Here is a 13230-nt window from a genome sequence, read left to right on the forward strand (position 1 = left end):
TAAGCCCAGGAGGGACTTCATTACTTGTTTTCTGTATTGTTTATTTTTTAATATTATTTTTGTTGTCAATGGATCTTGGTCTTATTTATTGATACATGGTGCTGAGAATCAAATCCAGTGCTTCACACATTTTAGGCAAGTGCTCTGCCACTGAGCCACAACCCCAGCCCTCCTTATTGTTTTAATTCTTCTTTTTTTCAGTGTCAAAGTAGTAGAAAAAATATGAAAATATGGAAAACACATGTGTTAACAGCCCACTACTTTGTTTCAGTTTAGTATATTATTTTTAACAAATTTATTTATTAAAAATGTATGCCAGGGCTGGGGCTGTAGCTTCCTGGTAGAGTGCTTGCCTAGCATGTGTGAGGCACTGGGTTTGACCCTCAGCGCCACATATAAATAAATAAAATAAAGGTATTTGTTTGATCTACACCTAAAAATATTTAAAAAGTTTATTCCATGGCTTTCATGGAACTAAACTCATGAACCATATTTTTCTTTGGTTGAGAAAATTCCAGTTTAATTGTCAGTATATGTGCATTTTTCCTCTTTTGAAAATGTTTTTATTAGTGCACTTTTCTAATACATAATAGTGTCTGAGGGAGATGTATGTGGACATGGATGGGATAGAATTTGTTCAATTTCCCTTTTTCCTCTCCACTTCTTTCCTCCTGATCCCCTTTCTCTAGCGGTCTTCCTTCTATTTATTTATTGTCTTATAAAATTCGTGGTTTATAGATAGACATGGAGGGGGGATTCACTGTGGTGTAGTCGTATATGTACTTAGGTTGTTTGGTCAGTTTCATTCTGCAGTTCCTTTCTTTTCCCATCCCTCTTCTTTCCCCCTATATCCCCTTCTATTACACTGACCTCCCTTCTACCTTCATGGGATCTTCCTCTTTTTATATTTCCTTATTTATCTCTAGTTTCTGTATATAAGATAAAACATTTGACCCTTGACTTTCTGAATCTGGCCTATTTCAATTAGCATGATGTTCTCCAGTTCCATTTATTTACCAGCAGATGCAATAATTTTCTTCTTCTTTATGGCTGAGTAAAACTCTGTTGTGTGTATATATACTATGCTTTCTTTATCTGCTCATCTGTTGATGGACACCTAGGATTGTTCCATAGCTTGGCTACTGTGAATTGTGCTGGCTTAAACATTGATATTCCTGTATTACTATAGCATGCTGATTTTTGTTCTTTTTGATAAATACCAAAGGGGGGGAGGTGTGCACAGCTGGATCATGTGATGGCTTTATTTCTAGTTTCTTGAGGAATCTCTGTACTGCTTTCCAGAGTGGTTACACTAGTCTTCAGTCCCACAAACAATAGGTGAGTGTACCTTTCTCCATATCCTCACCAGAGTTTGTTATTTTTTTTTTGTATTCTTGATGTTTGCCATTCTAATTGGAGATGAAATCTTAATGTAGATTTGATTTGCATTTCTCTGATTGCCAGGGATGTTGAACTATTTTTTTATATATTTTTTGGCCATTTTTATTTCTCCTTTTGAGAAATATCTGCTTAGTTCTTTCACCCTTTTTATTGAGCTATTTATTTTTCTGTTGCTTAGTGTTTTGAGTTATTTATATTTCTGGATATTAATCTGTTGTTGGAAGAGTAGATGGAAAAGATTTTCTCCCACTCTGAGGGGCTCTCTTCATGATCCTATTTCCTTTACTGGGAAGAGCATTTTAATTTGAAGATATTCCACTTATCGAGTCTTGGTTTTACTTTTTGAACTTTATGGATCTTGTTGAGGAAGTCAGTACCTGCACCAATATGTTGGAGAGTCAGGTTTCTGTGAGCCCAATCTAGCTTTTTCACTAACTTACATCTTCATTTTAGAAATCAGTTATCATGAATTGATTGATCTATAATAAATAGCATCTTACATTTTAGTTTTCAAGTGCTCTACAGCTTCTGCCAAAATAGTTCATTGTCCATAAACATTATAATGCATTTAAATGATGATAAAGATGAATGTAGAATAAAAGGAATTGGGTTTCATAATAACATTGTATCCCTCTCCTTAAAAAATATTTTTATTAGTACTGGGGTTTGAACTCAGGACTTCATACATCCTATGTAAGTGCTCTACCATCTATAAGTAAGTAACACCCTCCCTTCTTTTGTGAGACAGGATCTTGCTAAATTTCCCAGACTGGCCTCAAACTTAGGATTTTCCTTTCTCAGTCTCCCTAGTAGCTGGGATTATGGGTGTATACCACCATGCCTGGGTCCTTTCCTCTTTCAGTGGAATACCTGCCACTTCCATGTACTTTAAGGTCGCTGGTAAAGAGCAGGCAGTGGTGGTGGATGGCCCAGGGACTTCTGCCCCCTATTCAGGGAAGCTGCTGGTGCCTATTGTACCAGGTGGAGGGTGGTGGGTCAGGCAGGCTGTCACTGCCTCTGCCCAGCTCAGTTAAGTTTACCTGGTGTGAGTTGTTGGGATGGAAGGCTAGAGCTAGTGACCACCATGGCCACTATTCCTCATCACCTGTTGTCCCTTCTGTCAGCTTCAACCCTCCTCCAGACCCCTCCTCCAGGCCCTGCCTCCCTTCTCTTGACCCTACCCCATCCTCCAGACCACACCCTCCACAGGCTCTGCCCTAGACCTCTCCCCCAAGGCCCCATCCATTCTCCAGGCTGTATCTCTTCTCCTGACCCCTGCCCTGTCCAGATTGTGGCCCTCCTCCAGATCCTACCCTGTTTCCAGGCCCCACTCTTCTCCAGACCCCACTCTCACAGCCACAGATCAGTGCACTAATCGATAGTACATTTGCAGTGGTGCACAAAAGAGCCTGTTGTATAAACATTGACAGTCTATAGTGGATGAAATATCTTGACTATATCAGGCTTTGATGAAACATAAACTGAATTTAGGAAAGTCACCTCTTTTCTCTAGATCATAAACATTTAAAATAAAATCAGTATTTGTGAAAGGTCAGGTAACACTCAGCTTTGAGCCCTAATAACCCCAGAGTCTTTTCCAGTGGGAGATCTCTAATCAGCAATTCAAACTTTTCTATGCTAATTGATTGATTGAGTTTTCCTATTTTAGTTGATTTGCAATGTCTGTATTTACCAAGAGATGATCCATGCCCCATGTCCTCCAGGCTTTCTGTTCTGTGCAGTAGGTTTCTCCTATTCAATTTTTAATTTCTTCTCTTTTTAGTTTTCTACAGAATTCTTGAGCCTATGAACTTCTGCTGTTTTCCATATTTTTAAAAATATGCTTTGAGCTCTCCTGTTTTTCATTGAGAGAATTGTCTTGTTTGAAAATTCTTATGATAATCTTAAATGATTTCAATTATTTTCTGCTTATTAAGATGTCTTTGGGGGCTGGGTATGCAGCTCAGTGACAGAGCACTTGTCTAGCAATTGAGAGGCTCTGAGTTCCATCCCAGCACAACACACACACACACACACACACACACACACACACACACACACACACAATGTCCCTTGACAGAACTCAAGCATCAGGAGTATCCAGAGATATATTTAAAAACATAATGTATTTACACATATATACCACAATATCTCTTCCAGATTTAGATGAAATTATTCTAAGAAAAAATTTCAATGTCAACTATTATATTGCATGAGTTTTAAAATCATTGTAGATGAAATTTCCTCAAGACTCAAGTCATTACAATGTGTATGAGACAAGTCAATAGCTGAGTTTTGTAATTAAGAAATATTTTTACTAAAATGTGGATGTGTAACCGATGTGATTCTGCAATCTGTATATGGGGTAAAAATGGGAGTTCATAACCCACTTGAATCTAAAGTATGAAATATGATATGTCAAGAGCTTTGTAATGTTTTGAACAACCAATAAAAAAGAAATATTTTTACTAAAAATAAAAATTCTTAAATGGACATTTTCTTTTCTACTTTTCAATTTAGAAAGCATATCCCTATGTCTTATTAAAGTCCTACATTTTTTAATTTGTTTATTTATTTTTATGTGGTGCTGAGAATCAAAGCCAGTGCCTCTACCACTGAGCAACATCCTCAGCCCCTAAAGTTTTACATTTATAAAATGTTAGTTTTCTTATTCATTGCAGGCAAAAGATTGGGTCTTCTGATGAGCATGGATCTTTATATATTGTCAGGAATTCTTGTTGGATAACTCTATTTGTGTTTTATTTCTGTTCAAAGTATCACTTAAAAATATACCATTGAGTTTTGAGTTCAGAAATTTGAATTTCTTCTTTTAAGGTTATATGTTTATAAACACTTAGAGTTATTTCATGTGAAGTGCCATAATTACATTTTATCTTAATGTTTGTGCCCCTATATGCTTAAAGTTGGCTTTTAGAAGCAGAGTTGAGTATATCACATATCTGCTGGGTTTATTAGAAAAGTACATATTATCATATTTAAAATGTTATCATATTTAAATTAGTAGAAGCAAAGGTTAGATATGTTAGTATTGTGAGCTGAAAAAAGTGCAGATTTACTTTAATAATTTTGGGAATGTTAACATAATGGCTTCTTTGCTATTCTACTCCTGCTATGGTTGTCTATGAACAGATGTCTGGCCTGGAGAATTTTTTTTCACACTGGGTGTTGAACTCAGGGCCTTGTATGTGCTTGGCAAGCACTTAGCTACATACATCCCCAGCCCTTTTTAAAATTTAATTTTGAGGCATGGTCTTATTATATTGCCCATATGGGCCTCAAATTTATGATTCTCTTGCATTAGCCTCCCAAGTAACTGGAATGACAGGCATGTGCATGGCATGTCCTGGAGGATTTTGATGCCAGTATCATGTTTCCAATGTGTTAATAATTTCATAAGCCATATTATGTCCATTTTTCTTCTCAACAGTCAATAAAGCCTTTTTTGTTTTTTCAATGGTATGCTTTAATATGAACATGATTTATGAGGTGTCCCTGCTATTTATGATAGTGTAGTTATGAAATTCACAGTAAGAGTATTTTGATTCTGATAGTCTCAATGGTGTTTCAGGTCCTACATATTTTCCTGGAAGCAGTGATTATTCATTTCCTATTTGATTACACAAATAAGGCACAATTTTTTTTTCTTTTGTGGTGCTGGGGGTTGAAACTAGGGCTTCCTGCATGTTGGGCAAACGCTCTTCCACTGAGCTGCATTGACAGCTCCATAGATCCTTTAGTTATCATTAGCTTCATAACTAGCTAAAGTGATAATAAAATTATATAGAAGTTCTTCTGAATTTGAAACATTCAAGAATCTGGACATCTAATAATTCTTTATGATTTCTAGAGTGTTTTTTTCATAATACAGCAGCATCTAAGATCAGGCATGGATGGAGCTGCCACCTATGCTCTTTGTGTCTCACCATTTCCTTCAGAATGTCATGGAGGAAATGAACCTTTGTGTCTTTTTAAACTCTTCTGCTTTCAAGGCAGATTGGTTTCCAATATTATTTACCTTTTTCTTTTCATTTAAGTGTTTGGGCATCTGATAGTTCCTTATGATTTTTAGAAGGTAGATGTTTTCCCATAATACAGTAGCTCTAAAGTCACTTTGGACTGACTGCAACCTGAACTTCTCTGGGCTCACCACTTCTTGCAGAACATCAGGAAGATTTACACTGGTGACCTTTTAAACTCTAATGCCCAGAAGATATCACTCATCATCATTGCCAGTACTGTTATCTTTTTCTTTTCTTTGACTATTTGTCCAGGGAAAATATTTTATTTTATTACTGCTAAAGGGTATGCATAGAAACAAAATAAAGACGAGGATTCTTTGGGATAACAAATCCAAAGTCAAAGTGAGTCAACTTGCCATTGGAACATGTATTTTTACAAAGCCTCTCTTTTGATAAAATTCAGCCATGAGTTGAAATAGAATCTCATTTTTTCTCTAGTCTAAAGTGATCAAGTTTTTAGAAGTACCTAGTGACAGCATAAAAATATAACAAGTTTACATGTGTGTTGTTACTTCAACACAGAACATAACAGAGGCACTTGTCTTGAATTAAATATTAGCTTAAGTTATTTTATTTTTGTGTTATAATAAATTTTGTGTTCATATTAAAATACAGAACTAGCTAATAGTGTCATTTACCAGTAATTAACTATACAAATAATTAAACAAACAGGTGTTTCTGAAAATGTAGCCATGTTTTTTAAATTTATTTTTTAGTTTTAGGTGGACACAATATCTTTATTTTACATTTATGTGGTGTTGAGGATGAAACCCAGTGCCCTGTGCATGCTAGGCGAGCCCTCTACCACTGAGCCACAACCCCAGACCAAAAATGTACCCATGTTTAAGGTTTTATTTGAGTATCTTTATCTTTATATAGAAATTTCAAATAAAGCCTCAACCTGATTTTTCCCTTGTGATGATTTATGTGCACTATCTCATATGTGTTAAAATCTTAGACCATTTGTCATTGAAGAACAAATACTAGTATGCTATAATTAACTAAAGTTTTATTTCCTTTGGATTCTCAGTTCTGCCTCTTCCTGTTCCAGGACCCCATCCAGGACCCCAAATTATGTCTAGTCAACATGTCTCCATAGACTCCTCTTGGGATGACAGTTTCTCTGAACTTCCTTGTTCCAGTGACCTCAGCACCATGGGGAGGACCTGTCAGGTAATTTTTAGATTATTCTATGTGGGATGCCAACCTTACATGTGACTGAGTTACACTCCCCGGCTGGGTGCTGAGGTGCTCAGTGTCTCGTGCATGGGTGTGTCTTGCTATAGCCCCATAGGTGAAGCCACGCTCACCTGTTCCTTTGTAATATAACCCCTTGCCCTGTTTAGAATAGAATCTTCCATGGAAGTGCCTTGTGTGTGTCCCCTTCTCTTACTGTGCCCTTGTGTGTGGCCTACCCAGGTGTCAGTCAACCTGCTGACAGTGGACATCATGAAGATACTCAGCCCCCTGAAACCTGACCCCCTGCCTCATTTGAATAGCTTCCCTCAATAAAAGGGGTCAGTGCATGCTCTCGCTCGCTCTCTCTCTTTCTGCGGACCCTTAAGGTCAGAGGAGCCATCACAGCGACCCCAAAGAAAAAGGTATTTGTGTCTCTTGTGTGGTTATTTCGTGCAGCCCAGTTAGCCCAGTTTAACTAGAGTGACCCCTGAGCCTTTTAGTTGTGAGAACAGAAACCCAGCAATTCTACTTTGGGGTTTACTTTTTTTCCCCTCACATTTAGACTGGGGGCCATGTGTCTGGGGAAGCAGTCACAGAGATGGAGAGCTGAATTGTCATCTCAAACCTTCAAGGTAAATGTCATTTTAGTGTGATCATCTGGCTGGTGGAGTGCTTTTCATGTTTTCTTATTTTTCTCATATTTAGCCTGGGGCTGTGGGTCTGGGGAAGCAGGTCATAGAGGTGAACAGCTGCTCTGTCATTTCAGACCCTCAAGGAGAATATCATATTAGTACTAACTGTGCTCACCTGGCTGAGGAGTTACTGTTCTCTGCATGTCCACATTGTCTGTGTTTTCTGGAGGAAGTCATTATACAGGACCCACACTTAAGGAATAGGGAGTTAGCTTCACTCCTCCTGCCTTAGTTATCTGGTATGCTTCTGCACAAGAGGTTTCTGCACAAGAAAATTGCATATTGAAAATAATTTATCTCAGTCTATAGCTTGTCTTTTTGTTCTCTCTTTTGCATACTCTCTAATATTAATAAGATATGTACACTGTTCCCTCATAGTAATATAAAATTTAATTCTTTTCATTTGATGCTGGGGATTGAACCCAGGGCCTCACATATATCAGACAAGTGCTCTGCCACTAAGCTATACCCTATCTCTGTAAAAATCTCCCAGGCTGGCTTTGAATTTGCAATCTCCCTGCTCAGCCTTTTGAGTAATTGGGATTCTTGGCATGCAACACTACACTTGGTAAAAACTTAGATTTATAAAGAACATGTTATCAATATTTTCTTCTGTCAATTTATTTTTTTTAATATTTATTTTTTAGTTCTCAGCGGACACAACATCTTTGTTGGTATGTGGTGCTGAGGATCGAACCCGGGTCGCACGCATGCCAGGCGAGCTCGCTCCCGCTTGAGTCACATCCCCAGCCCAAGTCAATTTCCTTTTAGTATTGTGTGTTAAAACTCATCACCAAGGGCTAGGGATGTAGCTGAGAATTAGAGAGATTGTCCAACATGTGTATGGCCCTGCATTTGATTCCCAGCTCCGAACACACACACACACACACACACACACACACACACACACACACTCCTAATAGTTATGAACTATTAGGAGTCAATTTTTGTAGGAATTTTGGTTTGTATATACATTCATTTTACTGAATATAGTTTCCAAAAGCTTGTTTAATCACCACTTTTGACAAATAGTGGTTAATGGGTTTAATTTCCAAAGTCATGGCCTTGAAAAATGTGGATACAGAACTGAAGTTCATCTATTTCCCAGAAATGCCAGAGGGGGGCATGAGTGCACCTCTGAACTGCAGTGTTCTTCACTGAGTCCCAGTGGCCACCAGAGGGCTTGCCACCTTCCCGGACCCAAGAGTAACATGCTACTGATATGACAATGTGATACTGCTAATGTGTTATTTATAATGCTAATGCATTATTCATATAGTGACTTTTGATTCTAACATGTCCTCATGTGGCCTCTGATAGTAATATAGTGCCCATAGCTATATTACATTCAGCCCTATCATCTTTAACATTAGCATCCACACTGTGGCCTCTAATATTAATGTAATATCCATATTTTGGCTTCTAACAGTAATATAATATTCATATGGTGGCCTTAGATGCTAATATAATATCAGAATCATACTCACTAATATAAGAATCATACTCTCTAACATTAATAAAATATGCACACTGTGCCCTCATAGTAATATAATGACTGCCCTGTGGTTTTTAATTTTAATGTAATGTCCAAACTGCGGCCTGTAATACTAATACAATATCTACACTGTAGCCTCTAATATTAATATACTATTCACATTTTTGTTAGTGGAATATCCATATTATAGCATCTAAGACTTATATAATATCTGCCTAGTGGATTTCAGTGCTAATATAATCTCCATAATATAGCATCTATACCTGATTTAATAACTGTCCTATGGTCTTTCATAATAATGTGATATCTATAATATACAATCTTAAACTAATATAAAAGCTGACCTTTGATCTTTAGTACTAATATAATAATACTAATATAATATGCATGCATGGCCTTAAACTACTATAACAGCAGCCCTGTGGCCTTTAATACTAATGTAATATCTACATTCTGGAATCTAATTCCAATATGATACCTGACCTTTGACCTTTACCGTTAATATAATATCCATATTATAGTATATAAAACTAATAAAATAGCAGCCCTATAACCTATAATAATTATGATATTCACAACATAGCATAAAACTAGTATAATAACTGCTCTGTAGCCTCTATATTAATATAATATTAATACTGTGGCCTCTCAAACTAATGTAATAGCTGTTCTGTGGCTAATATTATCCATACCATAGTATAAAAAAACTGGTATAATAGCTGCCCTTTGGCCGTTACTAGTAATATAAAATCCATAACATAGCATCTAAAACTGATATTATAGCTGCCTTGTGACCTTTGATACTAATATAATATTTATATTGTGGCCTCTAAAATTATTATGATATCTTTCTGTGGACTTCAATGCTAATATGATATGCACTATGGTACCTAAAATATTTTAATAGATGCCCTGTGGTATTTAATAATAGTAATATCCATACTATAGCATCTAAAACTAATACAATAGGTTCCCAGTTGCTGCCCCCAACCTGCATGGGCAGCTGAACTCAAGGTCGCTCATGTGAATTTCCAAGGACACCAAATAAAATGCAGACACATGCTTTGCCTTTACACAAATTTCAGGACAGATCCTCCACTTTTGGCCTCAAGATCCCCAAATGGGAGAGTGAGGGAAAGTCATGAGAGGCTGGTGAGAGAGAGTGAGCACATTTGGAAGTGGGCTTTTATTGGGGGGACACTTATTCTTAGAAAGTTCCATCCCAAAAAGGTCAGAAGTGGCAGGGTTACAAAGGACAGGTGAGTGTAATTCGACCCAAGGGGCTATAGGGAAACACACCTACACCTGAAGACATGTTCTCAAACTTCTGGGACTGGGGAAATGTCCAAGTCACTATGAGATGTAGTGACGGTCAAAGCCTTTCTGCTCTGGGATGGAAAACATGTATCATTCAGAGTGGCCTCCCACACCCAATGGTTTTAATACTAAAGATATTTATACTATATCCTCTATAACTAATATAATGACTGCCTTGTAGCTTTAAAACTATTATAATATCCATACTAAAGCATTTAAAATAATTATAATATTTGCCCTGTGGTCTTTATATAAATATTATAGTTAATATAATGCTAATATAATGGTATGGATATCATATTAAGATTATAATATATTAAAAGACCACCAGGCAGCTATTATGCAATACTAATATAATAGCTGCCATTGCATCTAAAACTAATATAATACCTGAGCTGTGGCCTTTAATACTTATGCAATTTCTATACTCAAGCACATAAAACATATACTAGCTTGCCTGAAATCTTTAATATTGATGTAACACCCATAATATAGCATCTTATACTAATATATTATCTGTCTTATGGTCTTTCATATTAATATGATATCCAAAATATATCTAAAACAAATGTAATAGCTGACCTTGGTCTTTAATACTAATACAATACACACACTATAGCATTTAATTTTAATATAATAACTGCCTTTTGGTCTTTTACAGTAATATGATATCAATAGCAAAATATCCCAGTTTAACATAGCAGCTGTCTGGTAGCCTTTCATACTAATGTAACATACATACTGTCTCATCTAATATAATAGATCTCCTGTGTTCTTTAATATTAATGTAATAACAACATATATCATCTTAAACTAATTCATATACCTGGGCTGGGGATGTGGCTCAAGCGGTAATGTGCTCGCCTGGCATGCATGCGGCTCGGGTTCGATCCTCAGCACCGCATACAAACAAAGATGTTGTGTCTGCCGAAAACTAAAAATAAATATTAAAAAAAGAAAAAAATTCATATACCTTTGTGCTGAGAGCCATAGCCAAGTAGGAATGACGCATGGCAATTTCCTTGTCAGCCTACCCCATGTTGCTTAGAGGGAGGACTCTCCATTGTGGAAATGGGCTTGCCTTGGACCCAGGTCATTTGCAGTGACATTGCATGATTGTTTGAGAAAGGTGACCCTGCTCAAGGACCAGGGCGGATCCGGGTTTAGGGAGGATCCTGCTGGATTAGGGTGGGTCCAGGTTTAGGGTTTATCCTGTTGGGAATAGAGAGTATCCTGCTGCCTCAGGCGCCTGCTCCTTGGGTTTAGGGCGGTTTCAGGTTTAAAGTGGACCCTGCTGGGAATAGGACGTATCCTGCTGCCTCAGGTGCCCGCCCCGCTCCTTGAGTTCCCCTTGAGTTCTCTTGGGATTCAGAGAGTGTTTTTGGATGCAGAGCTCAGTGGAAGTGTGGATTTTCCCAGAATGTGCGTGTAGAGTGCCGGTGAGAGTTGGGGAATAAAGAATTGCTGTTTGAATCTACAAGGCTGCGAGTGGCTCGTGATTTTGTGCCCAGCCAGACTGTGGCACCTTTGCCTCTAATACCAAAATGATGTTCATACTATAGCACCTAATGCTAATATAATAGCTGACCTGTGCTCTTTAATTCAAATGGGATATCTATACTATAGACTCTAAAACTGATATAATAGCTGCACTGTGACCTTTAATTGTAATATAGAATCCATAATACAGCATCAGAAACTGATATTATAGTGGCACTATGGCCTTACAGACTAATTTAATATCCATACTGTGGACTCTAAAACTAAAACTTCCTGTGGCCTTCAATACTAACATGTTACGCTCTCTGGTACTTAAAATATTATAATAGTTGCCCTGTGGTCTTTAATACTAATGATATCCACATTATTATAAAAGCTGTCCTGTGACCTTCTAATACTAATAAAATAGGCTCTGTGACCTTTAATATTAACATAATATCCATAATTTAGCATCTAAAACTAACATACTATATGCCCTATGGCCTTTAAAAAAAGGTTTTTTTTTAGTTGTAGATGGACATAATACCTTTATTTTATTTATTTATGCATTTATTTATTTATTTATTTATAGGTGGTGCTGAGGATCAAACCCAGGGCCTCACATATGTTAAGTGAATGCTCCATCACTGAACCACAACCCCAGCCCATAATTGATTTATTTTTGTGTGGTGCTGATGGTAAAACCCAGTGCCTGACACATGCCAGGCAAGCACTCTATCACTGAGCCATAACCCCAGCCCAACCTGTGACCTTTCAGAAATATTTTTTAAAGTTATAGATGGACACAATACATTTATTTTATTTGTTTTTATTTTTATGTGGTACTGAGGATCAAAACCATGGCCTTATGCTGCCAGGCAAGTGCTCTACCACTGAGTCTCAACCCCAGTCCCTACCCTGTGGCCTTTAACATTAATATAATATAAAAACTATGGCCTCTGAAATTAATATAAAAGCTGTCCTGTGACCTTCCAATACTGATATTATATCCATCCTATGGCTTCCTTCTGCCCTTGAATATTAATATAATAATTTTGTGGCTCGCTTCGGCAGCACATATACTAAAATTGGAACGATACAGAGAAGATTAGCATGGCCCCTGCGCAAGGATGACACGCAAATTCGTGAAGCGTTCCATATTTTTGAATTCAGCAAAGTGGCAGGATATAAGATCAACACGCATAAATCAAAGGCATTCCTGTATATCAGCGACAAATCCTCTGAAATGGAAGTGAGGACAACTACTCCATTCACAATATCCCCCCAAAAAATAAAATACTTGGGAATCAACCTAACAAAAGAGGTGAAAGATTTATACAATGAAAATTACAGAACCCTAAAGAAAGACATAGAAGAAGACATTAGAAGATGGAAAAACATACCCTGCTCATGGATAGGCAGAACTAACATCATCAAAATGGCAATATTACCAAAAGTTCTCTATAAGTTCAATGCAATGCCAATCAAAATCCCAACAGCATATCTTGTAGAAATAGATAAAAGAATCATGAAATTCATATGGAATAATAAAAGACCCAGAATAGCAAAAACAATACTAAGCAGGAAGTGTGAATCAGGCGGTATAGCGATACCAGACTTCAAACTA

The 13230-nt window shown here is 37.1% G+C and overlaps 1 non-coding gene across 1 annotated transcript; it reads left to right on the top strand.

Annotated features, from left to right (window-relative positions):
* Positions 1–12660: 12660 nt before the first annotated feature.
* On the top strand, positions 12661–12768 carry LOC113201060 (U6 spliceosomal RNA). The gene has a single exon (XR_003303111.1). It is a non-coding gene; the product is annotated as a U6 spliceosomal RNA (small nuclear RNA).
* The last annotated feature ends 462 nt before the right edge of the window (positions 12769–13230 follow it).

Source organism: Urocitellus parryii, chromosome 8 (assembly GCF_045843805.1).
Source record: "Urocitellus parryii isolate mUroPar1 chromosome 8, mUroPar1.hap1, whole genome shotgun sequence".
Lineage (NCBI taxonomy): Eukaryota > Metazoa > Chordata > Mammalia > Rodentia > Sciuridae > Urocitellus > Urocitellus parryii.